We start from the raw sequence: 16656 nt of genomic DNA, 5'->3' as shown, positions 1-16656 counted from the left end.
TCTGGGAAAATATCAGTGATAGAAACGTGGACTTTTGTTATAGAGAATGGCTTGGCAGCACTGAAAACACATCTAGTTAGTGGCAGACCTGGGATCCAAACCTGGTAATTACACTGTACCGTATTGTCTGTATGACCTTGGTCAAATCACTTAACCATTTCAGGTGGTGGTTGCCTATTTGCCCAATGAGGAGGTAGAACTAGATGACCTTTAAGGTTCCAGCCAGTTCTAAGTCTATGGTCCTTTGAAATTCTATTAGCTTCCTTAGCTAATATGTCAACAGTCATTTGTTAAATACTGATTATGTACCAAACACTGTGCAAAGTAAGAAGAATAGGAAGAAAGGAGGTGGGGAGGAGGAAAAGACATCAAGATAAAAGGACACCAACTTATGTGCTCTGGAACATACAATAAGATCCAGTGGAGAAGTTAAAATGAGAAAGGAAGACCTGTGACACCTTGCTCCTGTGCTCCATATCATAGAGAGCTTCTTACTGGATTTTTTAAATCTACTTCCTCATTTTATAAACAAGCAAAGTGAGACTTAAGAGAGATCACAGAATCACAGAGTGATGGCTTGAGAGGTAGAAGGGACCTTGGAGATCATCTAGCTCCATTTTACAGATGATAAACTTTAAAAAAGAAAAGCACTTTAAGACCAGGCTATGTGGCACAGCCAGGCCTCAAAGGTCCATTTTCTGACTCCAAATCCATCACTCTTTGCCCAGTAAGATTCTATAGACCTCTTTCCAGAGATTGTTTTTAAAGTCATAATTGAAAGAAATTATCCATTTCTGTTAGAGATTAGTAAAAATCAAGATTCATTTTTCCCACTCCAATTTCACAGACACTCCACCCTTAAAATCTATCCACAGACTCCTGGATTGGGGGGAATAGTTAGAAACCCTGTAAGGGGGTTAAGGTAATAAATGTTTTGCTCCCAGCTTCCAAATAAATGCTCTTGAAAACTAAAGGCGAAGTCTGTGTGTTTTATTTAAATACAATGGAACTTGGACATGACCTGATACAAAATTAAGTAAGCAGAGCCTGGAAAACAACAAGTACAATAAATACGAAGTGTAAACAAAAGAATAACTACAAAACAATCGAAGCTGAAAGCTGTAAAATGACAAAGAACCAGCGTGACCCTGACAGGCAGGAAGACACCGCCTTCCCCTCACACTGTTTTTACAGGAGGAATAGCCACAGGGGTCAAGGGAAGGGAACAGTGCATATATTGTCAGATTTGTGATGTAGTAAGGGATTTTGTGGCTTTTTTCTGTTATTCTCTTAAAAATTCTGTGTTATAAGGAATGGCTCTCTGGAAGGAAGGAAGGAAGGAAGGAAGGAAGGAAGGAAGGAAGGAAGGAAGGAAGGAAGGAAGGAAGGAAGGAAGGAAGGAAGGAAGGGGAAGGAAAGAAGGAAGAGGAAGGAAAAAAGGAAGAAAAAAAGGAAGGAAGTGATACTAACTAGGTGATGCAAAATGATGTCAAAAATCTATTTTTAAAAAATAAATACTTTGGAACATGTTGTTAAAGGGAGCAAATCTGAGAATAAGTTATGCTGAAATACTGAAAAGTCCTGTTCTACAGAACTCTTTCCTAGACTTCTAGAATCAGGGAATTAGCAACTTTCTAAAGAAGATGGATAAAACTCATGATATATTATAAATAAGCATGTTTTTGTAAATGATGACATCAGTCCATTCCTTTTAGAATCAGAATGGTTGTCCAAAGTCCACTGGAGACAGTGCTTCAAATATTGCACATAATCTTTGATGTGCTTACAATTCAATGATTCATGGTGGTTGCTTACTTACTTGTGTGCATAGAAATCAACTAAAAAGTATAGGTGATCCTCAGTTTTTGTGAAAATTTAAAAAGACAACAGGGTCATAATTTAGAGCTAAAAGGGGCCTTAGTCCAATGGTCTCATTTTTCAAATGAAGAAATTAAGACACAGAGATTAATTAATTTGCTCAGGGTCACATAGGTAGTTAGCTGCTAAACCAAGAAAGTGATTTGTCCAAGGTCACGCGTTGAGTTAGTGGCAAACTTGGGAGAAAAAGCCAGATCTTCTGGCTCTAAGTTCAATACTAATTATATTACATCCAAACTGACTTCTGGGTCATGCTATTTGGAGACATCTGACATCAAGGCAAGGGAAAATGCACAGATAAATTGCACTACATAGAGACACATGAGATATGAAAGAAAAGGCAAGGGAAGGTTGATAGATGTTTTACAGTCACTGAGGAAAGTGGATCAGGTTAACTCTGATTATTTTTACAGATGGAAAAACTCAAGTTCTGCACAATATTCTGGTGCATACAATATCAAAGTTGTAGAAGCAAGTGCTTTTAGTTGGAATTGCCTAGTAGAAACAGATGATTTTACGGCACAAGGTCAGTTTGCCTGTCAATAATATTTATTAGACATCTTCTATATAATGAGACACTGTGCTAAGTATTGGGGACACCAAGAAAGGCAAAAGACAGTCTCTGCCCTCACGGAATTCATAACCTATGGGGAAGAGTTAAGGGTACCAAGATTTTCCCAAACAGCCTCCCAGGCTTACAACCTAGGTGTGATGCTTGATCGCTCGCTCTTGTGATTGTTCAAGTGCGTCTGACTCTTCATGACTCCTTTGTATGGGTTTTTTGTTTTGTTTTGCAAAAGATACCGGAGTGGTTTGACATTTCCTTCTCCAGTGAATAAGACAGACAGAGGTTAAGCAACTTGCCCAAGGTCACACAGTTAGTGAGTGTCTGAGGCCAGATTTTAATTCAGGTCTTCCTGATTCCAGGCCCATCACCCTATTCACTGAACCATCTAGCTGGCCTCATCCCCCACATATTCAATTTCTTGTCATTTTTGCCTTCACAACATCTCTTGTACACTTCCTCTTCTCTCTGCTCACACCACCCTAGGTTGGGCCCCTTACCCCTTCCCACTTAGACTATCGCAATAGTCTCTTTTTTTATAGTCACGTTAAACAAATTTCCACGTTGGTCATGTCCATTGTCTCTCCAAAGATATGTAACAAGTCTCATCATGAGTTCTCTGAAATCATAGTTGGTCATTGTGTTGATTAGAGTTCCTAAGTTTTTTAAAGTTGTTTGTCTTTATAACATTGTAGCTATTGTATAAACTGTTCTCGTAGTTCTGCTCATTTCACTTTGCATCAGTTCAGACAAGTCTTCCTAGGTTTCTCTGTACTGAGAGAAGTTGTTATTTCCCTCTTATATTCATAACCAAATTATTGAATTAGAACTAAGGTTTTCCCTCCTTTTATTTCCTCATTCCTTGTAGGCTATTCAAACAGCCTTTGAGGGGTATGGCTGATAAAGAGATGGAATCTTGGGCAGATGCATCCCATCAGCAAAACTCAGATCTGTTCAAAAGGTAAAGAAATTTTAGTTTAGGTGAATTGATGGATTCTAGCCCATTGTGTTTTAGTCAGACAAATTTGGATAAAAGTAGAATCCCCCTTTTATCTAGATAGCCCTAGACAGGGTGATGTGGATATAGATAAGTCTCTTTGACCAAGACAAAATAATCAATGATGTCCCCCAGACTCTCATTAGAATAAACCCACCTTTCATTATAATATTTATTCTCATTATTTGTTAACCAATAAGAGTTGAGTTCCACACTCAGGAACACCCATTTTTCCAAAGGCATATAAGTACTGAGTGAGTGACTTGAAAAATCTTTAGCATTCGAGAGTGCCACTCACCACTTTTATTAATTTTTCACTAGCATGATTAATAATATTAATTATCCAGAAACTGGCTCTTGAACTTTTTATACATCATAGAAACCATCTCCTTCACCATTTCTTATATCACAACAGTTTTCCATCACTGTTCCATTCCTGTACCAGAACTTGTACCCTCTTAAGATTTCATTTCTTCAATACCACAAAAAGAGCTGTTTGAATATTTGTGCACATATAGATCCCTTTCCTCTTTCTTTTATTTCAAAGGGTAAGTACAGTTTATTAGCTTTTGAAGTTCCAAATTGCTTCCCAGAAGGACTGGACCATTTCACTGCACCACCAGTACTGTATTAATGTACCTGTTTCCCCAAAGTCCCTCTGGAATTTATCATTTTCCTTTTTAGTGAACTTTGCCAATAAGATGGATATGAGATGGTAGCTCAGGGCTGTTTTAATTTGCAATTCTATAATTATTAGTGATTTAGAGAATTTTTCATATGGCTATTAATAGCTTAGATTTCTTCCTACCTATTTATATTCATCAATCATTTGTTAATTGGGGAATAAACTATACTTATAAATTTGATTCAATTCCCTGTGCATCTTAGAAATCAGATCTTTGTCAGAGAAACTTGCTACAAAGATTTCTCCCCAGTTTCCTGCTTCTTTTCTAATTTTAGCTGCTTTGGTTTTGTTTGGGCAAAACATTCTGAATTTTGCTATCAAAATTCTGTATTTTACTTCCTGTGAACCTCTCTATTTCTTGTTTGGTCATGAACTCTTCCCCATCCATAAATAAGACAGGTAATTTCTTCCATGTTCCTTTTATTTGCTTATTATACTGCTCTTTTTGCTTAAATCATGTACCCATTTGGAGCTCATCTTGGTATACGATGTAAGAAGTTGCTCTACACCTAGTTTCTTCCAGACTACTCTCTAATTTTCCCAACAGCTTTGTTACTGAATTAGTGGATTCTTGCCCCAATAGCTGGGATATTTTAATTGATCAAATACTAGGTTACTGAGGTGATTTCCTCCTGTATATTGTGTACCTAATCTATGCCACTGGTCAACTTCTCTATTTCTTACCTAGTCCCAAATTGTTTTGATGATTATGGCTTTGTAGTACTATAGCTTGAGATCAGATACTACTTAATCCCTTTCCTTCACATTTTTTGATTGATTTCCTTTATGTTCTTGACCTTTTGCTATTCTAGAAGAATTTTATCATTTTTTTCTGACTCTATAAAGTAGTCCTTTGTTAGTTGGATTGGTATAGCACTAAATAATTGGTAAATTAATTTACCTGTTGTCATTTGTATTATATTGGCTCACCCAACTCATTAGCAATGAACATTTCTCCAATTGTTTAGATCTGCCTTTATTTGTGTAAAGAGTGTTTTGCAATTGTGTTCATATAGTTCCTGTGTGTATCTTGGCAGGTAGACTCCCAAGTATTTCATACAGTCCATAGCTATCATAAAATAAATTTCTCTTTTTATATTTTGTTGGATTTGTTTTCGTGATATACAGAAATGCTTATGGTTAGTGTGGGTCTACTTTATATACTTCAACTTTGCTGAAGTTGCCAATTATTTTAATTAGTTTTTAATTGACTCACTAGAGTTCTCTAAGTAAACCATCATATCATTTGCACAAAGTGATAATTGTGCTTCTTCTTTGCCTATGCTTATTGCTTCAATTTCGTTTTCTTGCTGTTGCTAGCATTTCTAGAATTGTATTGAGTAGAAATGGTGATAATGAGCATCCTTTCTTTACCTCTGACCTTATTGGAAAGATCTCTAATGTATCTCAATTACAAATAATGATGGCTCTTGGTTTTATATTGATACTACCTATCATTTTTTTAGGAAAGCTCGGTTCATTCTTATGCTTTCTAAGGTTTTTTTTTTTTCCAGTTCAAATGAGTGTAGTATCTTTTCAAAGATATTTCCCAAACAGCAGCACTCCTTTGTATTTGGACTCTATCATGCCTTTCTGTGCACTTCCCCTTCCCCTTCCGTCTCACTCCCATTCCATTTTTCAACTTCCTTTTTTATGTTGTCTTTCCTTGAAGATAGAAACTATCTTTTTTTTTCTTTTTTGTATTCTCAAAGCTTAGCACAATGCTTGTCATGTAGTAGAATTTAATACTTATTTATTTATATTTAATCTTAAAATTATTTATTTACTAAAAATAAATTTTATTTATTATATTTATTGACTGGAAGATTTTTCTGTATCTATTAATGTAATACTATTATTTTATTGTATTTTTTGTTAATATAGTCAATTATTTATAATTTTCCTAATATGTAACTGAATTCCCTGGGATAAATACAGCTTGGTCAAAGTGTATAATCTTTGTGCTATATTGCTAAAATCTGCTTGCTAATATTTTATTTAAAACTTTTGCATCAATATTCATTAGGGATATCAGTCAATAATTGTTTTTCTCTGTTTTGTCTCTTCATGGTTTGAGTATCAAGACCATATTTATGATGTAGAAGGAATTTGATAAGGCCCCTTCTTTTTGTATTTTTCCAACACTTTTTCTGGATTAAAATTAATTATTTTTAAAATGATTCATAGAATTCACTTGCAAATCTATCTGGTTCTGAGTTTTTTTTTCCTTTTGGAGTTAATTTATGATTTGTTCAATTTGTTTTTCTAAGATAAGGTTATTTAAGGATTTTATTTCCTATTCTGTTAATTTGGGCAATTTCCATTTTTGTAAATATTTTTCCATATCATTTAAATTGCCAATTTTATTGCCATGTAGTTGGGCAAAATAGCTCCCAACCATTGCCTTTACTTCTTCCTCATTAGTTATGAGTATAATTTTATTGCATGATTGGTAACAGATGTATTTAATATTTCTACTTTTGTACACTGATTTGTGTAATTTTTATCTCCAAATGCAAGGTCAATTTTTGTAAAGGTGCTATACACATTGGAAAAAGTAATACTCCTTTCTATTCCCACTTAATGTTAATCGGAAGTCTATTATACCCATTTATTGTAAAATTCTATTCAGTTTGTTTCTTTTTTGTTTATTTTTATTTAGATCTGGCTAGATCTGAGACGAATAAATTTAGGTGCTGAATTATTATAGTTTTACTGTTTCTCCCTGTAACTCATTTAACTTTTCTTTTGATTTGTAAATATTTAGTATTGCTATTAATTGTCTATAGCACTCTTCAGCAAACTAGAAGCAAACTGTTCACCTATTTTAATTAGGTCTATTTTTGCTGTTGCCTTGTCTAAGATCATTATTGTCACCCCTGCCTTTTGACTTCAGTTGAAGCATAATAGATTTTGCTCCATTCCCTTATTTTTAACTCTTTGTGTATCTTTCTGTTTCAAATGTGTGCCTTACTAATAACATTTTGTTGGATTATGATTTCTAATCCTTTTCTATTTTGTGGATGAGTTCATTCCATTCACATTCACAATTATGCTTCTTAATTGTCTATCTTCCTCCATCCTTTTCTTTCATGGTTTTTCCTTCTCTTTATTTCCTGCCCCCTTTTTAAGCATTCATTTTGCTTCTGATTATTTCTTCCCGTAACCTAAACTCCCTCTAATTCATTTCCTTTCCTTTAACACCTTTTCTTCCAATATCCCTATTTGCTGAAAAATATTTCTGTACTCAACTATGTTTGCATGTGTATCCCCCTCCTTTAACTAGTTCGTATGAAAGTGAGGTTTAAGTGTTGCCTGCTTTCCCCCCACTCTTTATTCCTTGTGGCATGAACTTCTGCTTCTCATTTATGTTAGATAATATACCCCATTCTTTCTCTCCCTTCCCTCCTTTCTCCTATATTCCTCTTCCCCACCTTCTTTTAAGATCATCAAAGCACAGAAGAATTACTCCCAGCCCCTCTGTTTAAATTGACTCTTGATAATGATAGCGTTCTGAGGAGATACATATATCTTCTCCCCATTAAAAAATCTAAACAGCTTAGCATTTTTAGCCCTTATGTTTTCTTGCTCATGTTTACCTTTTTATTATTCTTTTGGCTTTGCATGGTCTTTTTATCAGAATTGCTTGGAGGTCCTCTATTCCCTTTTTTTCCCTTTTGTCCCTTCGTAGGATTATATGATCACTTTAGCAAGGTAAGTTATTCTTGGTTGTAAGCCTAAATTTTTTGCCTTCTGGAATATTATATTCCAAGCTCTTCAGCTTCTTTAGAATGGTGGCTTCTAAATCACACGTGATCCTGGCTGTGGCTCCTTAGTATTTGAATTCTTTCTTTGTGGTTGTTCAAACTATTTTGTGTCTTTGAGCTGGAAGCTCTGAATTATGTTCCTCAAAGTTTTCATTTTGAGTTTTCCATCAAGAAGTGACCCATAGATTCTTTCAATTTCTACTTTGCCCTCTGATTCTAAGAAATGTGGGAAATTTTATTTTCTAATTGCTTAAAATATAATGTCTAGACTCTGTTTTTGGTAATGGTTTTCAGGTAGCAAATGATCTTTAAATGGTCTTTCCTCAATCTTTTTCAGGATAGTTGTTTTTGTTATGAGATGATTTGTATTTTTCTAATTTTTTAATCTTTTGCTTTTGTTTTAATGTTTTAATATTTCTTTATGTCTTGTGGAATCATTAGCTTCTATTTGGTCAGTTCTAATTTTCAATGTTATTTTCTTGGATGAGGTTTTACCTTTTTTGCTCGAAGCCGTCAATTCTATTTTTCTGTCTTTCTTCCATAACTCTCATTCCTTTTTTCCCCATGTTTTCTTTTACTGCTCTTATTTGGTTTTGAAATTTTTAGCTCTTTTTAGAGTCTTGTTTTATCTCTTCTAGGAATCCTGGTTGGATTTATTTTAAAGCTGCTTTTTTTTCCTTTGGGGGTTTGCTTAAATTTTTTTTGAGTCATTCTTTTCTTCTAGGTTTTTTTGTTTTGTTTTGAGGTTTCCTGTTACCATAACATTTCTTTCAGTTAGGATTCTTTTTTTATTTGTTTTCTCATTCTTACATCCCACTTCTTGGCTTTGGATTTCACATTAGGTCTGGGCTCTGCACATTTCAAAGGAAGAATGTGTGTCTTGAATTCTGACCCTCTTCCATCTTCTGTTGCTTTCACACCTCTGGCTGAGGAACTTTAAGTTTTCAACACTTCCAAGGTGATGTGATCCGGGGTGAAGTCTGTTCATTGCCCTCCTGGTCTAAGCTCTCCAAGTTCCTGACCAGGGTCAGCTTGTTCTTTGTTGGGAGTTTAGGTAGATTGCTACTGAACATGGCTACTATTAGGCTACTGAGGGTCTCTATAATTTCAGAGTGTCTGAACTATAGTATCTCCTTTGGTCTAGGACTCCTGCCCAGGTTATTCTGCTGAAGACTTAAGCCTGGATTACAGATTAGAACTCAGTCCCTGCTCTGCTCCTGGAATCAGAGCCACATACCTACTGTTTACTTTTGAACTTGTACATCATTCAGTGTCCAGCTAAAGCCTAGTACATAGTAGCCACTAAGGACCACTTTTCTTTGCCACCTCAAGGTGTAGTTCTACCTTCGAACTGGGTAGTAGGAGACAGGGCTACCAGATGGCACTCATTCTTGTAGCCTGTATTAATCAAGAATCCTTTGGTATTTCTTCCTGCCCTGGTGCCAAGCTAGGCTCTGGAATTCTCTATCCACAGCATTCTCCCAACCAGTCCTCATGCCCAGCACCCTCAGAATTCTCTATCTGTCTGCATTTGTCTGCTTGGGCTAGAACAATGACTGACTGTGACTTTTTCTTGGATTTCTTGATCAGAATTAGGTCTGGTCCATTTTCTTTGTGGAGGAGGTATGATGGGAAGGTCAGGCTATACTTTTTCATGAAACATATGACTCTTCCCTGAAATATCCTTTTAATTGGTCTTTATTCCTCAAGGCTCTACCCCCGTTCCACTTTATCCTCCACCCACTTGCCCTGAGTGGTTTTCTTCCGTTATCTCCAGACTGAGATTGTCCTTCATGTTTTGAGATTTTAGGCAGGTACACTATTGATTCCAGAGGCATACATTACATATAATAGAGAAGCAACATGGTAGGGTAGTTGGAGCATTGGACTTACAATCAAGATGCTCTGGGTTTGAATCCTGCCTCTGACATTCTCCAGCTGTGTAACTGATTAAGTCATTTCCTCCATGGTAAAACAAGGATCAAAATAGCACCTACCTGCAAGGGTTATTGTGAGGATCAAATTAGATAATATTTGTAAAGCAGTTATCGTCACTCTAAATGTACACATAGTAAGTGCCTAATAAATGGTGATTCCATCCTATTCTCAGAAAGAACATGGAAGCAATACCAAATGGTGATACAGGCATGATGCTCCTTCCTTAGTTATGAGAATTCCCTGACAAGGCTTGCAAGCTTGCAGTCTTCTATCTCACTGGTGAGACATCTCAGGCATTTCTCAGAAGCATACTTGTGTTCCCAACAACTACCTACTTACAAGTTGAAGGTTAAACAGCAATGGCATGTGGAAGGCCAGACTTTAATGGATGATCTGTCTCTGAAACAAATAGGGAGTAAATAGTGAGCCCTCTGCTAGATTTTAAGATGATGCAGAATGTGGCAATGATCCTCAAACAAGAAACCAATCAATAAGCATTTTTAACACCCCTGGCTATAGGCTAGACACTATACTTGTCACTGGGGATTCAGAAAAAATGACTGAAACAATCCCTACTTGAAAAGAGTTTAGATCCAAAAAGGGGAGAGGGGGCTAGAGCATAAAGGACAAGCCTGAAGCTCATCCTCACAACTTGGTAAGTGAACAACTTCTGTTTTATAAAGGAGAAAAGCAAGATCCAGAAATTCCCTCTTCCCAGCATTTCAGAGGGGAAAGGAACCCACCCTCCAGTCTCATCTGTAACGTCCTGGAAGCCCCTCTACTTCATCCGTTCCGGCTTCTGCTCAAAGACATCCCAAAAGAGAGGGATGCTTCAAAGAGCACCTTTGAAGACACTCATTCTGATTATGCAAAGCTCTCATTATTAGGAAGTTTAGCCTTAAATCAAGCCTAAAATTGCCACATCCCCTGTTTCTCCTAGTTTTGCTGTCTGGGGCCAAGAAGAAGAAACCCAATCTTTGTTCCAAGGGATTGTCCTTAAGACGTAGAAGCTAGCTTAGGAAGTAAGCCCTTGGCATTTTTAATTACCTGACCTGTATCGGAATGCATCCACTCAAATGCTGTGAGAGTTCTCAGCAAGAAAACAACGAAACACAGACTTCAACATCTAGTCTCTGAACACAACTGGAAAAGAAAATGTCAGTACAGCTTACTAATGAGGATCAGATGAATCATTTTAAATGTTATAGATATAGGCCTGGCAGTAATATAACTGAGTCAAAGGGCACACTTTACTAAATTTGTGTGTTTAATTCCAAAGAGCTGTCTTTCATAAAGCAGCACCTACTATAGTGCTCTGTATACAGGAGGCACTTGATAAATGTTTGTTTATTAAATTGTTGGCAACCCTGGAGTCATACTGACCCAAATGATAGGTGTCTCTCACTCATGAGGCCTGCTATAGCCAGGTCCAAATTAATGCAGATAATGAATCCCTTGAAATGGTTCCATGTATTCTAATTCTCACTATTCAAATTTGTAATTACATAAAATATGGTCATTGGTTCCAGCTCAATAGAAACAGACAGTGTATAATTTATTTCCTCCTACTCCCACCCCAATTTGTTCCAGTTCTGGTATCATAATTAAAATAATCTCATCATTTCTACTAGGAAAAAATAGCATCATTCTATTCCTTTGTAGCTGCAATTACCGTCCATCTCTATAACTTATCAAAGCATCTCTCCATGACTTTTGCTCTTCTGTATGTTTTGTTTAGGGTTTGAAGTTGCTTAAGAGCATACATTGCCTTTCTTCTACATCTGCATCCTCAAGGCTTTGCACAGTGTTTGGCATATTGAGAGGATTTAATGCAATTCATTCATTCACATGAGCTTTAAGATTTCCAAAGTATTCTTCTTACAACCACCTTGTGAAGTAAGTAGTACAAATATCCCCATTTTACAGATGAGAAATTCAGAGAGTTAAAATGTAACACAAGCTAAAGTGTGAACAAAATGGAGAAAAAGGAAAAACAATAAAGGAAACTTTGAGAAAGTCTTGGCCTCCAGAGATGGAAATTTTCTTCGGAGTCTTTGGTCAGTCCAGCAGTGAGCTGGTGAACCATCTGGCACTGTAGCCATTGAAAAGAGAGATATGTATTCTCAGGATTATATCTTTAGAGCTGAGAAAGGTCTTTAGAGGCCAGCTAGTTTAGCCCCTTATTTGAGATACATAAGTTGAAGCCTACATCCACTGGGAATGACGTGCCCAGGGTCACCTACATAGTCAGTGTCTGTGGCTGGATTTGGGCTGTCTTCCTGATTTCGTGACCCTTACTTACTGTCTCAGTTACTATGAATATTAGATTTTTAAAGCAAGCAGAATCCCTACATTCAAAAGCAAGGAAACCAATAACTGGGGCTGTAAAGACCTTTTCCACTGTAGTGTAGTGTTGGAACTGTTTTCCTTGGATACCTACTAACTAACTCTGCTGTCTAACTTAGGTAGCCTCCAAAACCCTTTCAACAGGTAAGATTTAGTCAGTTAACCAGCCTAGAGAAGACTCTAGACCCTAGATATCCCTGCAGCCATATTGATCTAGAAAACCACAAATTAACATTATATTGTATTGTATTTTTATTTATTTTGTTAAGTGTTTCTCAATTACATTTTTTGTTTTTTTAAAAGAAAATTATATTTTTTCTCATTTACATGTAAAACAATTTTTAACATTCATTTTTTATAATTTTTGATTTCTAAATACTCTCCCTTTGGAAGTAAGGGATTTGGATTTGATTTGGAAATAAAAAATTATAAAAAATGAATGGGAGTGCTTGTATGGACTGATGCAGAATAAAGCATGCAAAACTAGAATAACTTACACAATAACAGCAATATTGGAAAGGCAACTTGGAAGGACTAAGAATTTTGATCAATGCACCCCAACCAGGAATTCAGAGGAATGAGAATAAAGCATGAATGAGGCATACATTTTCGGACATAGCAATATAAAAAGTTGTTTTGTTTGATTCTACACACTTGATTTTTTCTTTTAAATTGGGGGATGGAATGGGTGGAGAGAAAACAAGTGCCTGTTAATTTTAAAAAAAGGAAATTAAAAAATCAAATAATGGGAAAAAAATCACCCCTTTTTCTCTAAGCCTCAGTTTCCTCATCTATAAAATGGAAATAACATGTTAATGTCTTCGGATCCTAGCCCCTGGACCAGTGACTTGTACGTAGTACTTAATGCTGACTGAACTGAACCACATTTAATCAATAAACAAACATTTATTAAATGCTATGTGCCAAGCACTATATAGAGCTCTTAGGATACAAAGGGAGGCAAAAGACAGTCTCTGCCCTCAGAAGTTCACATCTCACGGAGGAGACAACATGCCAACAAAGGTATACAAAGCAAGCTCTTCCAGAGAATTCAGAGTTGTTGAGAGAGGACATTTCAGATATGTGAAACAACCAGAGAAAATGGTTGGACCTGAGACGAAGCATCTTGTTCATGGAACAACCAAGAAGGCCCATGCCACTGGATCGTAGAGTAAGTATGGGGGACGAAGGCATGAGAAGACTGGAGAGCTAGGAAGGCCCTTCAATGCCAAACAAAACACTTTTTATTTGATCCTAGAGGCAATAGGAAACCACTGGAGTTTCTTGATGAGTGGGAATGACAGGGTCAGACCAATGCTTTAGGAAAATCACTTTGGTAGCTGAATAGAGGATGAATTAAAGTGGAGTGAGACTTGAGACAGGCAGACCCACCAGCACACTGTTTCAACAGCCCAGATGTGAGATGGTGAGGGTCTGCACCGGGATGGGAGCAGTGCCAGAGGAGAGAAGGGGTCCTGTTGGGGAGAGGTCCCAGAGGTGAAAATGACAGGTCTTGGCAATCGCTTGGATACAGGGGAGGCAGGGCAGTGGGAGATGGTGAGAATCCAGGAGGACTCCTAGGCTGTAAGCCTTGGGGACTGGGAGGGTGGTTTTCCCTTCCACAGTAACAGTAAAGTAGGAGGGGGAGAAGGGGAAAGATAATGAGTTCTAGTTTGGACATATTCAGTTTAAGAGTCACTGGATGTCTAGTTTGAGATGTCTGAAAGGCAGTGGGAGACAAGAGATAGGAAATCTGCAGAGAGATTAGAGCAGAAAAGACAGATTTGAGAATCATCATGGGAGCTGATGAGATCACCCAGAGAAGTATAGAGAAGAGGGCCCAGGACAGAGGTCCAAGGGACACCTACAGGGAGAGATTATGATCTAGAGAAAGATACAACCAAGGAGACAGGAAAGGAATAGTCAGACAGAGGAGAAAACAGGGCAGAGTGGTGTCCTGCAAACCCAGAGAGAACTCTCTAGAAGGGTAGAATCATTGTAAGGGGTTAAGAAAATAGAGACAGTGGAGTCACCTACTGCAGATGGCTGAGGAGTTACAAAGGGTAGAAGACATTCAGGGTGATGGTTAGCAGGGACTGAAGGATCAAGGGGGAGATTTCCCAAAATGAGGGCAACAGGGACATATCTGTAGGCAGTAGGGAATGGGTCAGTTGACAGGGAGAGAGTTAAAATAAATGGTAGAGTGGGGATGCCAGAAAAGGCAACCTGTAGGAGGGGATGCTAGAGAATGGGATCAGGTAGAGAGGTTAGTTAGCCTTGGTCACTTCCTCCTGGGAGACAGGTGTGAAGGAAATGGTGACAGAAAGCACCCTAGGGATGAGGAAGAAGGCAGGAGAGGGAGCTCCTGGTGCATCACCTCTGTTTTTTCTATAAAATAGGGGGCCAGGTTCTCAGCTGAGAGAGTAGGGGGAGAGGGAGAGGTTTGAGGATGTTTGGAGAGCAGGATAGTTAGCTGCCTAGTATCTGTGAGAGCCCAGCTGAAGTTGTTCTGCATAAATCTGTAATGGATCCAGTCAGAAAGGGTGAGTGATCTTCTCCACCTTTGTTCAGGAACAGGTATGTGGGAGCAAAAGTAGCACGTGGCAGGAGTGATCCAAGGCTGAGCATTTCAGTCACAGGACAGGTGTAGGACTCAAACAAGAGCATAGAGGTAAAGTACTTTGCAAACCTTAAGGCTATACACGGTAGTAGTAGTTAGAAGGGGTAGTAGTAGTAGTAGTAGTAGTTAGTAGTGGTAGTAGTCATAGTAGCAATAGTAGTAGTAGTTAGTAGTAGTAGTTAGTGGTGGTAGTAGTAGTGGTAATAGTGGTAGTAGTAGTTAGTGGTGGTAGTAGTAGTGGTAATAGTGGTAGTAGTAGTTAGTAGTGGTAGTAGTAGTAGTTAGTATTGGTAGTAGTAGTAGTTAGTAGTAGGTAGTGGTGGTGGTAGTAATGGTAATAGTGGTAGCAGCAGCAGTAGTTAGTGGTGGTAGTAGCTGTAGTGGTGGTAGTAGTGGTAATGGTTAGTAGTAGTTAGTAGTAGGTAGTGGTGGTGGTAGTAATGGTAATAGTGGCAGTAGCAGCAGTAGTTAGTGGTGGTAGTAGCTGTAGTGGTGGTAGTAGTGGTAATGGTTAGTAGTAGTTAGTAGTGGTAGTAGTAGTTAGTATTGGTAGTAGTAGTAGTTAGTAGTAGTAGGTAGTGGTGGTGGTAGTAGTGGTAATAGTGGTAGTAGTAGTTAGTATTGGTAGTAGTAGTAGTTAGTAGTAGGTAGTGGTGGTGGTAGTAATGGTAATGGTTAGTAGTAGTTAGTATTGGTAGTAGTAGTAGTTAGTAGTAGTAGGTAGTGGTGGTGGTAGTAATGGTAATGGTTAGTAGTAGTTAGTAGTAGGTAGTGGTGGTGGTAGTAATGGTAATGGTGGCAGTAGCAGCAGTAGTTAGTGGTGGTAGTAGCTGTAGTGGTGGTAGTAGTGGTAATGGTTAGTAGTAGTTAGTAGTAGTAGGTAGTGGTGGTGGTAGTAATGGTAATGGTTAGTAGTAGTTAGTAGTAGGTAGTGGTGGTGGTAGTAATGGTAATAGTGGCAGCAGCAGCAGTAGTTAGTGGTGGTAGTAGCTGTAGTGGTGGTAGTAGTGGTAATGGTTAGTAGTAGTTAGTAGTGGTGGTAGTAGTAGTTAGTATTGGTAGTAGTAGTAGTTAGTAGTAGTAGGTAGTGGTGGTGGTAGTAATGGTAATAGTGGCAGCAGCAGCAGTAGTTAGTGGTGGTAGTAGCTGTAGTGGTGGTAGTAGTGGTAATGGTTAGTAGTAGTTAGTAGTAGTAGGTAGTGGTGGTGGTAGTAATGGTAATGGTTAGTAGTAGTTAGTAGTAGGTAGTGGTGGTGGTAGTAATGGTAATAGTGGCAGCAGCAGCAGTAGTTAGTGGTGGTAGTAGCTGTAGTGGTGGTAGTAGTGGTAATGGTTAGTAGTAGTTAGTAGTGGTGGTAGTAGTAGTTAGTATTGGTAGTAGTAGTAGTAGTTAGTAGTAGTAGGTAGTGGTGGTGGTAGTAATGGTAATAGTGGCAGCAGCAGCAGTAGTTAGTGGTGGTAGTAGCTGTAGTGGTGGTAGTAGTGGTAATGGTTAGTAGTAGTTAGTAGTGGTGGTAGTAGTAGTTAGTATTGGTAGTAGTAGTAGTAGTTAGTAGTAGTAGGTAGTGGTGGTGGTAGTAATGGTAATAGTGGCAGCAGCAGCAGTAGTTAGTGGTGGTAGTAGCTGTAGTGGTGGTAGTAGTGGTAATGGTTAGTAGTAGTTAGTAGTGGTAGGTAGTGGTGGTGGTAGTAATGGTAATGGTTAGTAGTAGTTAGTAGTGGTAATGGTGGCAGTGGTACTAGTTAGTGGCAGCAATGGCAGCAGTTAGCAGCGTGCTTGCAGCGGTTGGGAGTAGTCAATGGTGGTAGCAGCCGCAGTCCAGGTGGTGCTTCCCTCATGCTGCCCTTTCCAGCTCTCTC

At 38.0% G+C, this 16656-nt stretch overlaps 1 protein-coding gene and 1 long non-coding RNA gene across 3 annotated transcripts in view; one reads left to right on the top strand and one right to left on the bottom strand.

Annotated features, from left to right (window-relative positions):
- The window catches only part of SEC62 (SEC62 homolog, preprotein translocation factor), a 96016-nt gene that overhangs the window by 41158 nt on the left and 38202 nt on the right, over nucleotides 1–16656 (top strand). The gene's annotated exons all lie outside the window — the stretch shown is intronic.
- The window catches only part of LOC140510142 (uncharacterized), a 34639-nt gene that overhangs the window by 15180 nt on the left and 2803 nt on the right, over nucleotides 1–16656 (bottom strand). The window lies entirely within an intron of this gene.

Source organism: Notamacropus eugenii, chromosome 6 (assembly GCF_028372415.1).
Source record: "Notamacropus eugenii isolate mMacEug1 chromosome 6, mMacEug1.pri_v2, whole genome shotgun sequence".
NCBI lineage: Eukaryota > Metazoa > Chordata > Mammalia > Diprotodontia > Macropodidae > Notamacropus > Notamacropus eugenii.
The sequence above is the reverse complement of the archived record's forward strand: the minus strand, read 5'-3'. Positions and strand labels throughout refer to the sequence as shown.